General features: G+C 44.2%; 1 long non-coding RNA gene across 1 annotated transcript; it reads left to right on the top strand.

Annotated features, from left to right (window-relative positions):
* The first annotated feature begins 553 nt into the window (after nucleotides 1-553).
* LOC113623832 (uncharacterized) lies at nucleotides 554-2565 on the top strand. The gene is made up of 2 exons (XR_003434091.1): nucleotides 554-1625; nucleotides 2346-2565. It is a non-coding gene; the product is annotated as an uncharacterized LOC113623832 (long non-coding RNA).
* The last annotated feature ends 14474 nt before the right edge of the window (nucleotides 2566-17039 follow it).

Genomic DNA, 17039 nt, shown 5'->3' with positions numbered 1-17039 from the left:
GCAAGAACAGATGGGTAATGTAAACAGAGCAATGGAAACTAAAAGGAATCAGTGAGCTTGAAGATATGTCATCTCTAAAAAGAAAGGCAAAGAGAAAGAATGATTTTTTTAAATGGAACAGAATACCAAGGAACTGTGGAACAAGTACAAAAGGTAGAACAAATGTGAAGTGGAAATGCTAGAAGAAGAAGAAAGAGAGAAAGGAGCAGAAGACATATTTGAAGTAGTAATGGCTGAAAAAGTCTCAAAATTAATGACAGAGACCAAACCACAGATCCAGAGAAGCTCAGAGAATACCAAGGAGAATAAATACCCAAAAAATCTATATCAAACTACAGAAAGCCAAAGAGAAAAAAATTTTTTAAGAAAAAAAGAAACCTGATCTGTAGAAGATCAAAGATAAAAATTACATTGGGGGCTTCCCTGGTGGCGCAGTGTTTGAGAGTCTGCCTGCCGATACAGGGGACACGGGTTCGTGCCCCGGTCTGGGAGTATCCCACATGCCGCAGAGCGGCTGGGCCCGTAAGCCATGGCCGCTGAGCCTGCGCGTCCGGAGCCTGTGCTCCGCAACGGGAGAGGCCGCAACAGTGAGAGGCCCGCGTACCGCAAAAAAAAAAAAAAAAAATTACATTGGACTTCTCTTCAGAATACATGCAGGCAAGAAAAGAATGGAGTGAAATATTTAAAGTATTGAAGGAAAAGTCATCAACCTAGAGTTCTGTATCCAGTGAAATTATCACTGGATATACAAAGAACACATAAAACTCAACAATAAGAAATGAACAACCCAATTAAAAAATAGGCAAAATATCTGAACACACCCCTCACTAAATAAAAATACAGACTTTAAATAATACATGAAAAGATGACATCATGTATCATTAGGGAATTGCAACAGTGAGCTGCTAATACACATCTATCAGAGTGGTTCAAAACAAAACAAAACAGAACAAACTGACAGTACCAAATGTTCCACACTAATGAGATGTTAATAATAGGGAAACGGTTTTGGTGGGGAGGGACTGCATATGGGGACTCTCTGTATTATCTGCCCAATTTTTGTGTAAATTGAAAACTGTTCTAAAAACTGAAGTCTCCTAATTTTTAAAAAACCAGTACAGGGTATGTTGAGGATGCATGGAAGATTCACAGAGTAAAAGAATGACAAAGATCAAACGGGTTCAGAGCTAGAAGAGACCTTAGGATTGGTCATTCGTTCATCACATATTTATTGGACGCTTGCAGAGTGTCACTCTCTGTGTGAGGCATGGCAAGTTCAATGAGAAGAAGACGGCCCCATCGCAGTAGAGTACTGAGTGAACAAGGTCAAATTATCCCATTTTGATACGTGTGTGTGTGTGTGTGTGTGTCAGGGGTGGAGGAGAGCTTTGAGAGGATGGTCACTAAGACATTAACAGTAGTTATTTCTGGATGGGCTTTATTTCCTTTTACTGGTTCATCTCATTTCGTAGTGTTTCTATGATACGCATGCTTTGCCGTGGTAATAAGAAAATAAAATAATAAAAGTAATTTTTCTTTTATTCTAAAGATGCCACTTTACAGAATACTCCCAGGCAAAGGTGAATTTGGAGCCAGGATTGTGAAAACATACGAATTGGAGTGGGGTGAGTGGGTGGGTGGAGAAAGGTCATTTCTTGCAGGGAAGGTACACAGCGAGAGCCCTGGTACTGCACACATCTGTCTTTGGTGGCCCCAGAGGACAAGCCCAGTGGCTTCTGCAGTGGATTTCACTCAGTGGCAGCACCCCTTGACCACCACTAACCACAGCCAGCTTTGTGATCCTGAGAGTTTTTAACACTTGATAATTTCCACTGAGTTTCCTCTACCCGTGATTTCCAAAGGGTGTTTCACAGAAAACTAGTCCCCCAGGTATCAGTAGGTGGATTTCCATGGTTAGAGGCTTTTGACAAATGCTAGATCAAACAAAGAAGAGCACAGTTATTGAGAGCAGAACCTATCAAAGCCCTTTTTATTCTATGATACAATATGTAACTCCAAAACAGAGTATACAGTATTTCCCAAATTTATTTGAGAAAAAAATCACCCTCTCTACTTTGTTTGTTTGGGTGGGGGCAAGAGAATTTTACGGCATGGGCATCATCATTTGTTACACGCTTTGAGAAGTGTTACTCTGCCATACGTCACATCAGTGATTCATGTGCCATGATTTTCTTCTTTGTCTCTATATCCCCTAGTACCTTCAGCACCGAGCACAGCAGCTAGTACACAGAAGACTCTCAAATATTTGTTAAGGAAGTGAATGAATGAACTTCATTAAGAAAAATTGACTTAACAAAACTCTACACCTTCTGTTTCCCTTCCAGATTTTACTTACACTTCCCTACAGAGACCATCCCAACTGGAGCAATCCACATAGGCGTGGAAGAATTAAAAATCTAGACCCTTTCATCAGGACTGTCTTTCCCAAGGGTTTCTGTCCCTGACAAATGAAATTCTCTTCCCAGCTGAGAGTTATGGACAAATCAAGGAAGATGGGTCTGTGGTCCATCTTACGGCTCCCCCTTCAACAAATCCAACTTGCTTCACAAGACTCAGCTGGGAATGGCCTCCAAAGAAAACAACCAGTTGGATTATATGAATTCATGACTGTCAGAGCAATAAAGCCTTGCTCTTTCCCCTTCTCCTTCAAAAGTTTAGCAAGGACACGCTTTCCCCACATAGCCTGCATAGCCTCGTAACAGCTGTCCCAGAGGATGGATTGCACATGGATTACAACGAATCGGGGTCAAGAAGAGATTGCCTACAGTTTTGCCCAGAGCTCTTCTTGGGCTGAGAAAGTGTGTGCGCCCTCAGATATTTTCCTACCCCCTATGGTACTAGTTCCTACCTTCTATGCATTTCTGTCATTGAACAACTAAGAAGCTATTAATTTGATTTCTTCTAAGGACTGAAGGAGCTCCTTAGTCCCTTAAAATACAACAGAGGAAAAATCTGTTCAGCCAAACTTCAAGCCTAAATTTAAAATCCAAACATTTGAAGTGATCATGATGTCCACAAGCTACAAAATACAACTTTCTTTTAAAAAGAAAATCCTGGCGATTGTACTGTTTTATGTAGAATGCTGTTCAGTCTAGAGCCATTTCAAACTCTCAAAACTTTATACATGCAAGGAAAGCAAACTGAAAGTGAAAGTCACTCAGTTTACTCTTATTTCTAAGATTAGTTTCAACCTCCCTGGTTTTCAACACTCATGCCCGTGTCCAGACTTGCAGCCACAGCAAGGGATTTCCTCAGCCACATAGAGAACCTGGAATAAATTACTCTGGAGGAATGGGTGCTATTTCTAAGTTTGTGGTCGGCTTCACTGTATTTAAAGTAAAGGTTATTAGACACTAATGCTGCACAGATTTCCTAAATACTTTGTATTGCCAATGGCAGAGCCAGATGTGAACCATATCAGGAGAGACATGCATGACAGCGTTTTCCTAAATGCCCGTGATGAATTATAATTTGCAAAGGGGAAAATTGCAGCTGTGTGGTGCCAGGGTAATTTCCTCCAAATACCACTCCCATCAGGTCATTTTCTCATCAGGGAGAGCTAGGGCTCTCTTTTGTGTGAAATCTAAAGGCTGGTATTAAAGACCTCAGTCGTCTGCCTGCCCTACCTTGAGACCAGCCAAAAGGATCCCTATACCCCAGGACGACCTCTTTATTCTCCTCCTTTATACTTTGCTTGGGTGGCTCCCTCTGGAATCCATAGCTCCAATGTCCATCAGAACCTGGCTCAAACCTCATTAATGTCAAGGCGCCTTCCCTATCCAGCCTGTCTCCGTGCTGATCCTTCTCCTGTACTTGGCATTCCCCGTAGTTATCTGTAAGTTGCCACTATGACTATTGGTGGGGCCACTGGAAAGCTCAGCATGGAATATGTGCCCCCTTAAGGCAAGTGTGTGGAATGGACTCTCTGGTGTGCATTTTTCTGCACTTCCTCCTTTCAACCTTCACTGTAAGCCTCACCCTTGATTTTGCTTTGCTTCTTCATCACTTCTAAGTTGTTACTTTGCTTTCATTTATCTATTTTATGTGGTATCTTCAATCTTTTCTGGATCAAAGCAGAGTGTCAACGTGATTTTTGGACCTTATTAGCATGTGCTTTTCCCTTAGTACATGTCCTCTTGGAGGGTCTTACCTCCCATTACTTCATATGCTCCTCTGAGGAAAAAATTATCTCAGAAGCAAGTTATCATCTTCTATTCTATTTTTTTGTTTGTTTTTTTTCTAAGCATGTTAAACACGAGGTTTATTTTAAGTACGAGGCCACTATGTGCTATACTGACAGTAGATACAGGGCCAGAATAAGTTTGTAAATATTCATACACGTGTAAAAAAGACTACAACTTACACATACTTTATTTACTTGATTGAAAGCCTTATTGGTACATAAAATGCTTTCTATAGTTGATCTCAGCTTTGTTCACACGGAAGTGAGTTGCGTCTGGGTTTTCTGTGCTCAAGACTGCTCAATTGCTGTTGCTGCCGCTGTTGTTTTCTTTCAGGATCAAGGTGGCTACTTTCATATAAAATCTTGTTTTTAATTCCTTCTCTGGCAAGTCTTTCCTGGATTCTTAGCTTTGCATAATTATACCTACAATGGAACCAGCGTCCTAAGGTCACCAAGATAAATCCTCCTACTCCAACGTCGCATGACCTAACTCTACCTTCCCCAGCCGGGGCTCCCCGGGCTCCGGCGCAGCCGCCATGGGGATAGTCGGCACCTCCGCCCCGCCCCGGCACCGCAGCTCCGTTCTAGTTTTTTGAAACTAACATTTCTTTTTTGTTCTTCCTTTGATTAAAATATTATATGTACATGGGCTTCCCTGGTGGCGCAGTGGTTGAGAGTCCGCCTGCCGATGCAGGGGACGCGGGTTCGTGCCCCGGCCTGGGAAGATCCCACATGCCGCGGAGCGGCTGGGCCCGTGAGCCATGGCCACTGAGCCTGCGCCTCCGGAGCCTGTGTTCCGCAACGGGAGAGGCCACAACAGTGAGAGGCCCGCGTACCAAAAAAAAAAAAAAAATTATATGTACAAGATCCTTTAAATATATTATCTGAACCCAGAATTATCATCTTTTGTTATACCCAAAGAACCACGTAATCAGGAAAATTAAATGGTTGGCCCAAGTCACCCAGCTAATAAAGACCCAAGACTCAAACCCAGGTCTGCCTGACCCCATATCCCTTGGCTCTGCATGCCCTGAAACTGCCTAGCCCCACAATAGGCACTCAGGGCTCTGTACTAATTGATTTTTGACGTACCACCAGGAAAACATGGTCTAGAAGGCAAAGCTATGGAAAGTTGAACTTGTAAAACTGAGTTGTAAAACAAATCGGCTTCATAAAAAGACTGAAGAGACCCTAAGCAGGTCTCTCTGGGAAAGACAAGTCAGACCTATGAAGGTAACCAACACGTAGGCTGTGGGGTGAACATAATACTGAAAGAGATACCATGTGCTGATGTCCAGGTTTGGATACAGAGAAAAGAAGGGATGGGGCATACTCGTTTGGGTTTAAGTCCAGGGCAAACTGATCCCACCGTGCAACCATCACAAAATTTCTAGGGTTTCAATGAGGGTAACCTTGGTGGTTATCTCCTGAGGGGGTCTGACAAAACGGGATAGACAGACTTTTTACATCTGAAGCCAGAATACAGAATCTTTGTTCACTGAGAGCCTTCACATATGTTATCTTCTCTATAACACTTTCCCTAGCTCCTCCATGTTTCATGTTTATATAATATTTACCACATGGTATTATACCAATGTGTCTGTATCTGTCTTCCCCACTAGACCATCAGCTATTCAAAGACCGTAATATAATCTTTTGGAAACCTCATACATATGCACTTCTCCCCAAACTGCTCTAATGATTGGACACAGTGCCTGTAAAAAAATTCAGATAGAATTGTTGAGGAATTGGACCAATAATTCTCAAATGTATGTGGGGAAGCCAAGATCTAAGAGTAAACAAGGCACTCCTGAAGAGAAATATCAAGACTTATTACAAAGCTGAAGTAATGCAGACAGTGTTTGCTGGCACAGATATAGACAAACTGCTCACTGGAATAGACTAGAGAACTCAGAAACAGCAACAGAAAGAGGAGATGGGGGTGGGTGCTTGAGATATGATGGAGGAGGCACTGCAGATCACTAAGGAAACAACGAATTCTTCAGTAAATGGTACAGGATCCACTGGTTACTATATGGAAAAAAAACCCAAAAAAACCTGTAATCAGATCCTGCTTCACACCATACAGAAAAATCAAATCCTGGTGGGTCTTCAGACTCAGATGTAAAAGGCAAAACTCTAAAATATCTGAAGAAAATGTAGGAGAGTATCTTTAGGACCTCACGGTGGCAAAGATTTCTTAAAACATGAAAGTACAAACTACAAAAGAAAAAAAATTATAAATTTGGCCTCTTTCAAATTAAGAATTTCTGTTTCACAACAGATCCGTGATGAAAGTGATCAGAAAAGCCACAAACCAGGAGAAGATATTTGCAATATGTATGACCAATAAAACATATGTAAAGAGGATTTCTTTTAATCTTCAAAGTCCAATAATTAAATGAATAAATACAAAGCCAACAGCCCAGTAGAAAAATGGGCAAAAGACAGAAACAGGTAGTTCACAGAGTAGTAAACTTGAGTCGTCCATAAATACATCAAAGAACACTCAATCTCATTAGTAATCAGGGAGACAAAGTAAGACACCAGTGAGATACCACTTTTCGCCCACTGGGTTGGCAAAAATTAAGAAGTTGGACACTGTCAAAATCTTGGAGAGGGTGTGAGTCAATCGGAATTTTTATACACTGTTGACAGGAGTCTAAACTAGACCAACTCCTTTGGAAAACATAAATTGAACGTTCACATACTTTATAGCCTAGTAATTCTACCCTAGAGAAACTCTTGCACACGTGCCTAAGGTTCGTTTGATTCTACTTCTTTCTCAGTATAAACTCTAGAGAAGCATTTGCACAGAATTTATGTATAGGAACATTCACAGCAATATTGCAATAACAACCAGACAACCCTTGTCCAAAGTAGCTGGAGAATGAGAACAATTATTTATCCATACTTGTGCAATAAAATGTTACACACCATAGCGAAAATAATAAACTCCTTGCCACATGGGTGAACCTTAGAAACATTAATACTGAGTGAAAAAAAGCAAGTGAAAAGAAGACTGGGTATGGTATAGTATAATATCATTTTTATAAAGCAAGCAAAATTAAATAGTATATTATTTCATGTTGTACATGTATGGGCTTACTTTTTAAAACTAGGAGTTTATAGAAATAAAATTCAGAATGCTGGTCACTTCTTGGGGTAGGCAGGGCGTGGTACGGGAAAGGAGCCCACAGGCTGAAGCAATGGTATTGGCTGTGATCTCTAAGGCCCACAGATCTTCCTGTCGCTATTCTTGTTCATCATTACCTGTGTGATAGTTACATTCTTTTGCCAATATCAACTATGACATAATAATTATAAAAGGAAAAATCAGGTGGCCAGGCTTTTCAGAGAACATGGAAACAAGATTCTTCCAGTAGGGCTTCCCTGGTGGCGCAGTGGTTGACAGTCCTCCTGCCGATACAGGGGACACGGGTTCGTGCCCCGGTCCGGGAAGATCCCACATGCCGCGGAGCGGCTGGGCCCGTGAGCCACGGCCGCTAAGCCTGCGCGTCTGGAGCCTGTGCTCCGCAACGGGAGAGGCCACAACAGTGAGAGGCCCACGTACCGCAAAAAAAGAAAGATTCTTCCAGTAACTGATGATTTTGTCGGTGCCCACAGGCTTGCCAACATCTAACGTTAGAGGTAGACAGGGCAGCGAGGTCATCTAGGCCTATCACTAACTTTACAGATGAGGAAACGGAGGCTCAGCAACCGTAGGCGACTGTTCTGTGATCACCTGGCAGAGGCAGGAGCCACATCCAGCTCTTCTGACACTTCCTGCCTTGCACCAAGTCCCCAGGCCATTCCTTTGGTCTGGTGGTTAATAAAAAGAAAAGGAAGCTCTAATCTCCTTTATCTTTGCCTCTCTAAGACACGAAACAAGGCCTGACAATTTGTTGGCTCTCAAAATATCTGTTCACTGGATATTATGGAATTCCTTCTCAAAATATCTGTTCACTGGATATTACGGAATTCCTGACGGATTGTCCACAAGGTGTCTCTCAAGTGGTAAAAGGTAATTCTCTCTCCTGGTTCAAGAGCTTCAAACCAAAAAAAAAAAAAAAATTCCTGGAAGCAAAACAGAAGAAACCCTCAGTCCTGTCATTAGCAGGCATTCCCGGAACTCACATGTGGGCACACGGGAGGAGGCATCTGAGGGAAGGGAGGCCAGAGATCTCAGCAGTAGCCACGGATGGGTTTCCCAGCTGGTCCCAGCAGGCCAGCCTCGCGTGACTGACTTCTGTAGCTTGAGGTGTAGATTTCAGAAGAAAGAAGCCAAGCCCTGTGAATGTGTCTTTGTTGCCTCAGAGGCAAGGAGTTGCCAGGATCTGTGGTTTGGCTGCCGAATGAGCAGTGGAAGCACTTTCTCTTCCATTAGATCTGCAATAACAGCCTGGCTGATCCCAGTCCTGTAAGTTCCTGGCAAGGCAAGCATTTTCCATCTTACTTCACTGATGGCTTCCCTGAACCTCGGGTTTCCCCAGTCCCAGAAGTCTGTGTGGTGAAAGTCCCCTCAGGTATCATCATCATTATACTTTTTCTTTTTTTGGAAAAGGTTTATTGAATACTCACCTTTTATTCATTCACTTAAAATATTGTTGGAACCCTACTGTGTTCTATATGTTTTAAACGTTCATTTGTTAATGTGATTACAGCCTCACGATGATTTTACCCACACATTACAGATGAAAAGGCTGAAGCCATGTGAGTTGTGATAAGAAGTCCGCAGCTGCAGAGTTGAACCAGTTACTCTTGCTGTGGAATAAACTGCCCCGAAATACAGAGTGTTAAGATAATAGAAACACGTTAAGCTTAAAATTCTGGGCATCAACAATTTAGGATGCTTTCACAGTGTTGGCTAAGTTCTGTTGTACATTGGTGGTCGCTCTGGGTTGGTTAGGCAAGAAGCTGAATGGTTGGCTAGCTGGTAACTGGAGTCCCTCGGGTCTCCTCCACAAGATCGTCTATCTTCCAGGAGACTGACGTGGCCTTGTTTTCACTGTGGATGCAAGAATCCAAAAGCAGATCAACCTAATTCAAGTATCATTATTCTTCCTCCCCTGGTTTTCCCAGACCTTTCCTTTCACCAGAAGGCTGAGCCAGGATCCTCGTTTGTGGAGACTTGGCAGCCTCCTGCTCTAACTCAGCAGAGGCTCTTAAAGGCTCTAACTTCCCGTGAATTTTATTTGGTCACTTACACCTGTTTACATTTCAGCAACTTTTGTCATTGCACCATGTTTCCCCCGATCTTTTGTATCTCTACCTTGGGCTCTTGATTACTCTTGAAATTAATTCCAAAATGTTTTGTCATAATTGTTTAAAATAGACTCTATTTTTTAGAGAAGTTTTAGGTCCACAGCAAAATCGAGTGGAAAGTACAGAGAGTTCCCTTATACCCCCTGCGCTCACACATGCGTGGCCTCCCCACCGTCAACATCCGCAACCAGAGTGGCACATTTGTTACAGTTGAGGAACCCACCCTGACACATCATTATCACTCAACGTCCTTAGTTTACATTAGGGGTCACTGTTGGTGTTGTACGTTCTGTGTGTTTTGACAAATGAATGATGGCATGTATCCACCATAATAGTATCATACAGAATAGTTCCACCACCCTAGAAATCCACTGTGTTCCATCTATTCATCCCTCCCTGCTCACTAGCCCCTGGCAACCACAGATCTATTTTTTACTCTCACCGCAGTTCTGCATTTTCCAGAATGTCATAGTTGGAATCATACAATATGTAGTCTTTTCAGATTGACTTCTTTCACTAAGTAATAATATGCATTTAAGGTTCCTCTAAATCTCTTCATCGCTTAATTGTCCATTTCCTTTTAGCACTGAATAACATTCCATTGTTGGGATGTACCACATCCATTCACCTACTGAAGGATGTCTTCATTGCTCCCAAGTTTTGGCAATTATGAAAAAATCTTCTATAAACATCAGTGTGCAGGTTTTTGTGTAGACATGCGTTTTCAACTCATTTGGGTAAATACCAAGGGGCACAATTGCTGAATCGTGTGAAACTGACCAACTGTCTTCCAAAGTGGCTGTAGCTAACTGAGTCACCTTGCTGTAGAGCAGAAATTAGCACAACATTGTAAATCAACTATACTTCAATAAAAATTTTTAAAAAATGGCTGTACCACTTTGCATTCCCATCAGCAATGAATGAGAGTTCCTGTTGCTCCACACCCCGTTCAGCATTCTGTACTGTCAGTGTTTCGAATTTTGGCCATTCTAATGAGTGTGTAATGTTGTTTTAATGTCATGATTTTATCAGCTAGACTGTAACATTTTTCTGGAGCTTGTACTTTCCTTGATATCTGTTTTTCCTGTCCCTTTCCTTCTTTCCTCTTATAATATCTTTGTACATTACAGGATGTTATGGTGGTTCCTTTTTAATTTCTTTTTATAGAAGCAGGTGATATTTTCCTGTATTAGATTTTTGCTTTCTTCTATATGTTACTTGCCTGCATTAGTCCACCATTTACGCTGAAAATGGTGACGCAGAAGGAAGGGGAGAGATAAGGCACTTCCATAGTTCTTTTCCTTTCAGTCCTTCCTTACTCATCAGGAAGGTGAGAGTGTAGGTAGAATGTGTGCATATCAGAAGTAAAGTGAGGTACTTCCCTGGTGGCGCAATGGTTAAGAATCCACCTGCCAGTGCAGGGGACACGGGTTCGAGCCCTGGTCCGGGAAGATCCCACATGCCGCAGAGCAACTAAGCCCGTGTGCCACAACTACTGAGCCTGCGCTCTAGGGCCCGTAAGCCACAACTACTTAAGTCCACGTGCCTAGAACCCGTGTTCCACAACAAGAGAAGCCACTGCAATGAGAAGGCCGCGCACCGCAACAAAGAGTAGCCCCTGCTCACCACAACTAGAGAATGCCCGCGTGCAGCAACTAAGACCCAATGCAGCCAAAAATAAATAAATAAATAGATAAATAAATTTATCTTTAAAAAAAGAAGAAGTAAAGTGAAAAGAGCTGAGCTCATCGTGCGCAGTGTTTCTACTGTTCTGGTAAAGACCAAATATATCTGCATGTGTGAGCTACAAAATATGAATTGTGTAATTTCAGTGATTGTGCATATAAGTTAAATGCTCTTATATTTAATAACTTAAAACATTGCACAATATAAGGATGAATGGTAAAATTCACGCTAATAATATTAAATTTTAACTTTACTTACAAAAACATTAACTAGTAAATAAAAAAATCGTAAGTCGAAAGACGACACAGGAGAAAGGAAAAGCTTTATATTTTAGGAACTTTAATGGCACTTTTCCCCTCATTTTTGAACAAGGGTCTTGCATTTTCACTGTGCACTTGGCCCAACAAATTAGGTAGCCAGCCCTGCATAGGAGGTTAGTGCTGAAAAGACCCTACAGATTATCTAGCTCAATCCCTTCACTGGACAAGGAAGATGAGGCCCAGAGAAGTGAAGTGACATCTTGCTCAGGAAATGAAAAGAGAAGGGTAGGTTGGGAGGAACTTCATCCATCTTCAGACCTTGAGGAGTGAGCTAGGGGTTTACTGAAACACGCTAAATCCAGAGGGACCCACATCTCCCGATCTGTCCTTGTCCAGGTTTCCTGATGCCCACCGGCTCCCACATGATCTGAGGGTTCCCAGAGCCAGCCTTGTCTCCAGGGTTCAAGGGCAGTGGAGCCAAGCTCCCAGCATTCTTTGCAGCTCTGCGTATTTTGGCCACATTCTGACCATCCTTGATTCCCCCGCTAGGCATCACTCCCACACATTTAATGGCCAGACAATATCTTACATCACCAATTGTGTCCTGCCAACCCTGGGCACCTGGGGACTTTCAACAGACATGTGTTCTGTTCTTGGGAATGTTAGGCTTCTAGTAAGTCCATAAGGCTTTTAAAAGTTTGGGAAATGCTGTATAGCACAAGGAACTCTTCTCGATACTCTGTAATGACCTATATGGGAAAAGAAGCTTAAAAAAGAGTGGATATATGTATATTTATAACTGCTTCACTTTGCTGTACAGCAGAAACTAACACAACATCGTAAATCAACTATACTCCAATAAATTTTTTTAACATCTTTATTGGAGTATAATTGCTTTACAATGGTGTGTTAGTTTCTGCTTTATAACAAAGTGAATCAGTTATACATATACATATATCCCCATATCTCCTCCCTCTTGTGTCTCCCTCCCTCCCACCCTCCCAATCCCATCCCTCTAGGTGGTAACAGAGCACCGAGCTGATCTCCCTGTGCTATGCGGCTGCTTCCCACTAGCTATCAATAAATTAAAAATAATAATAATAATAAAATAAAATAAAATGGATACTTAAATGAATCGTTCAAGGTGGGGTTTAGGGGAGAACAGGAAGTCCTGATGCAGTGTCCTGAATCTTCCTCCCCTGGACAAATGTCTTCTTTTCTATGAAGAAAAAACAGTAGGGGAATGAAGAGAGTGCTAAGAGGACTGAATTGGGAAAGATGTGAAGCCTTTTCCTGTTTTTCTGGTAAAATCCTTGCTGTGAGGCTCGGAAATGCTGATTTTGAAAGATTTAACAATTACTTTGCTGGCAACTGATCGAATAACACATGTAACAGGAGCCTTTTATCAGATGTCACGTCATATGATATTCCAGCCGGCACCACACACACACACACACACACACACACACATGCACACACACATGCACACACATTTTGTTTCACTTCTACAGGGAATAAGAAGAAAATGGACACTTTCCCTCAAATTACAGTGAGATATTTTTACCCTCCCCTACATCCCTAGAGCCCACGTCATTCCCAAAACACAGCAATGTTTGAAAGGACACCATGTACCATTTCATTCCTTTGAGGGGAAACATGGTTTTGAACTCCACCCGGCCTTCCCTCCACCTTCATTAAAACTCTAGAAGTACATTTTCTTCGAATGATATGTTTTCTGGGATTTCTTGATGTTGCCTGAAAACTACTTCTTTCAAAACGTTTTGGCCCAGGCCACGGCTAGCATGCAGTGACAAAGCCAATTGGGACTGGGGTTGCGTAGAAGGGAAAAGGGCCTCTTCAGGGGCCATCACACCCTCTCTCAGCTTTCAGGCTGCTCATACTTTCCTGGGAAACGTCCTTTCCAGCCACCACCAGCCACAGGGTTTACAAACAAGCTCACAGCCTCTGGCTTCCATGCTGGGGGGATAGCTTCAGGCTCCACCCCTGACCCTCTGGCCCTGCCTGGATCGCACCTCTGCCATGCAGCCCTCCCACCAGACCCCTCGCTCTGGTCGGGTTCTTTCTGTCCACCGGCTCCAGTGTGCTGGACTTCAGGATTCTCACTCACTTCCTGAGCTTCCTCACCAGGACTCAGAATTCAGTCCTCTGCCCAGTTCTCCTCATGCTCTTGCAAGAACCAGTTCAAGGGAATTCCCTGGCTGTCCAGTAATGAGGACTCGGCGCTTTCACTGAAGGGGGCCCAGGTTCGATCCTGGTTGGGGAACTAACATCCCGAAAGCTGCCCAGCGTGGCCAAAAAAAAAAAAAAGGAACCAGTTCAAATGCAATGGCCCCTCCAGGCCTCCCTCATTGCTCCCAGAACCATCCTAGAGCATCTAAGCAAGGCCAGGATTCTAGCAATTATCTTCACCTCATCTTTGCTTCTCCCACTCAGGCGCAAGGACATATTTTTCTCTGCCTCCCCGTCCACCCCAATGCCTAGCTCAGAATATGTACGTAGGTGCTCAATAAAGACTAGCTGTACACTACCAAATGTAAAATAAATAGCTAGTGGGAAGCAGCTGCATTGCATGGGGAGATCAGCTCGGTGCTCTGTGACCACCTAGAGGGGTGGGATAGGGAGGGTGGGAGACACAAGAGGGAAGATATATGGGGATATATGTATACGTATAGCTGATTCACTTTGTTATACAGCAGAAAGTAACACACCATTGTAAAGCAATTATACTCCAATAAAGATGTTAAAAAAATAAATATAAAAAGATAAAATAAAATTAAAAGATAAGCTGTACAAATTAAAAGTTCTCCACTGCAAGCGCAGAGTTCTTTAACATACCTGCACAAAAAGTCAGTAAACATGCGTGGTGGGAACTTCGATTTCAGTTCGATAAATGTCTCTCAGTTGTGTTCTCAGACGCACCCACCCACTCCCCCCAGCATCACTGCAAAGGCCATCAGGGAGGTTGTCACACCCCTGAGACCTGAAAAGTTACGTGGGCTGCTCTGCCCAGCTGTAGGGCGCTCAGGGCTGCTGGTGAGCTTTGAACAAATCCTGGGATTATTTATAATTGAACGTCAGTCTCGGCGAGCCTCCAGAGCCATGAAGGAGTTTATTATTCTCCACCCCACAGGCTTCCCTCTGTCCTCTGGCCTCCCCCTCCGGCCTGACATCCTGCCGCACTCACAGCAGGCTCTCTGGCTTGCGGGGGCCTCAGGGCACCTGGGCTGGCCAGCGGCCACCTTCCCACCGGATTGTTCCAGGAGTCCGGAATCGCAGACCACCCGGGGCGCCCCACACATACCCTTCCGACTGGGATGGGGCATCCAAGGATGAGAATGGCCAGCTGAGGCGGAAACCCCACAAGACTGACTTACTCCAGGCTTATCTCAGCGGGGGCCTGCAGAGTCGGGACAGAAACGGACGCCGCTGGGAGGGCCTGGGTGGGAGCTCGCATCCCCTGGGCCTGGGCCTACCCCGCCCGTGAACATAGCAAGCTCTTAGGCCTGTAACGTGAATCATGCCCAGGCCAGGGGACTAGGAAAGTGAAACCATAAAGAACATTAGCCCTGGAGAGGCAGGTAAAGATCCTCTAAGAGGGTGAACGTAAAACTATTCTAGCTGCAGAGCCCTTTCTTCAAAAGAATCTTACCAGAAAACGCAATGAGCAAAACGGATGAAACCCCAGGAAGAAAAGCCCTCCGCTTTCGCGTCTATGGAGCCCAGGTGTTTTGATTTTATCTCCCTTCCATCTTGACCAGCTGGGGCCCCTGACATCTCGGAGCCCGCCTACGGTGTGCCCTCTGAGACTGTAAAGCCAGGCCGGCAGGCAGCCTTCTCTTGCCCGTGCAGGAATGGTGTTTATGGAAAGCCGTGGAAGATGGGCACATTGATGAAAGCGTTAGAATGTTCTCTCTTGAGAGTGGTAGAAGCCCAGTACAAACAAGCTTAATTAAGATGCAGCTTCGTTGTAAAGCTCCTGGAGCATCCAGACACATGTCTGGGCTTTCGATGCCTAGAATTGGGCCTCGACGCCATGAAGACCCCTCTCTCCCCGCCTCCCCTCTCTCCCCGCCTCCCCTCTCTCCGCCTCCCCTCTCTCCCCGCCTCCCCTCTCTCTCCGCTCCCCGCTCTCCTTACCGCTACTCGTCTTTATTACTCCAGTGAAGACGGATTTTCTCCGCGTGACTGAACACATAGCCTGGGGGGCTCTAAGATTCCCAAACATCCCTCCAACCTCCCTGAGTTAGGATGACTTCACCACTAGCTCTTAGAACAGGGCCTCCGATTGGCCCAGATTCTGCCATCCCTGAACCAATCACTGTGGCCCAAGGGATGGGTACATGCCTAAGCCCTGGCCAAGAGCGTGGAGTTCTGGGATTGGCAGCCCCTCAGAACCACAGGGAAGGGGGACTGGGAGAAATAGTTCCCCGAAGAAAGTGGGGGCCCCTGTTAGGTTAATGATCGTGAACAGCCCAGATTCTCAACATTTGTGACAAAGACTCTCTTGGAAACAGGGCCCTAACCCCAAGGAATGATCCCCATGAGTTCAACTTCAAGCATTAGAGACCGGGGCAAAGAGAGCCTTGCAGAGCCCCCGGGACCACCCACAGAAGGAGCCCTGTACCCTCTCTGCCCACACCACCAGAGCTAAACCCCAGCATTAGCTGGGAGCATGTGTGTTACTTTTCCATTTAAACTTAATTCAACTTGAAAGGACTCTTCATCATATCTTGTGCAAGTGAGCAAGGGAGAGTGTTGGTTCAGTGGTGCAATAAATAACCTCTCGTTATGAGAAACATGATGCCTCAGTCCCTAAGCCATTTGGTAACCATAATCTGATATTACAGAAGCTTTTCTTGTGAGACCAGAGATATCTGAGCCACTTCCCTTTTCAAACAACTTCAGCTAATGGCTTTCCATGCTATTAGTGGAATGAGTCCAAGCTCTCTTTGATTTGTGGTCACTTGTTTGGATCCTGAAAGGGGAGGCTCAGATTTGCAAGCAGGAATAATTGCCTGGGAACACTGCAGAGTTATACAATTCCTGTGGAGTTGGAGGAACCACTCGTTTGGAGAAACTTTACTCCTCTACAGAGATGAAAATATTTGTCAAGGTTTCTCACTCCCATGCTGGCCCCTTCCTCTCTCTGACAGCTCACTTCAGCCCTCTCTCTCTCTCCCCAATGTTCCTGATGCTGAGAATGTTTTCTTAGAAAGGAGGGGGCTCTTCTTGGATCCTACTACACAATGCCAGAAGCCATTTAGAAAGTGATGCAGCGGCACAGCCTGGCTGGCAGGTCCAACCACCGTATCCTCAGGCAAATGTCAGTCCTGGGAGTGCACCTAGAACTCTGCCTCTGAATTTCAAACTCCAGTCACTGTAGGGCAGGTAGAGTGGGAGCACAGCAGTGTGTGTGGCCATTAAACAGTTTCTCTTTCTAGTAGAAAGAGAGACACCATTTTGTAAAGTTGCCTGACACCTGCATGCTTCTGGGCTAAGCCGCAGGCCCATTTGAGGAGTCCTTGGTCCCATTTGATCTGAAAGAAAATGATAGTAGAACTTGACACTGTACTAAGTACACTTCACAGGGCGGGAGGGAGAAC

This window comes from Aethalodelphis obliquidens, unplaced genomic scaffold, assembly GCF_003676395.1.
Source record: "Aethalodelphis obliquidens isolate GAN/ISIS:26980383/991018 unplaced genomic scaffold, ASM367639v1 scaffold12, whole genome shotgun sequence".
Lineage (NCBI taxonomy): Eukaryota > Metazoa > Chordata > Mammalia > Artiodactyla > Delphinidae > Aethalodelphis > Aethalodelphis obliquidens.
The sequence above is the reverse complement of the archived record's forward strand: the minus strand, read 5'-3'. Positions and strand labels throughout refer to the sequence as shown.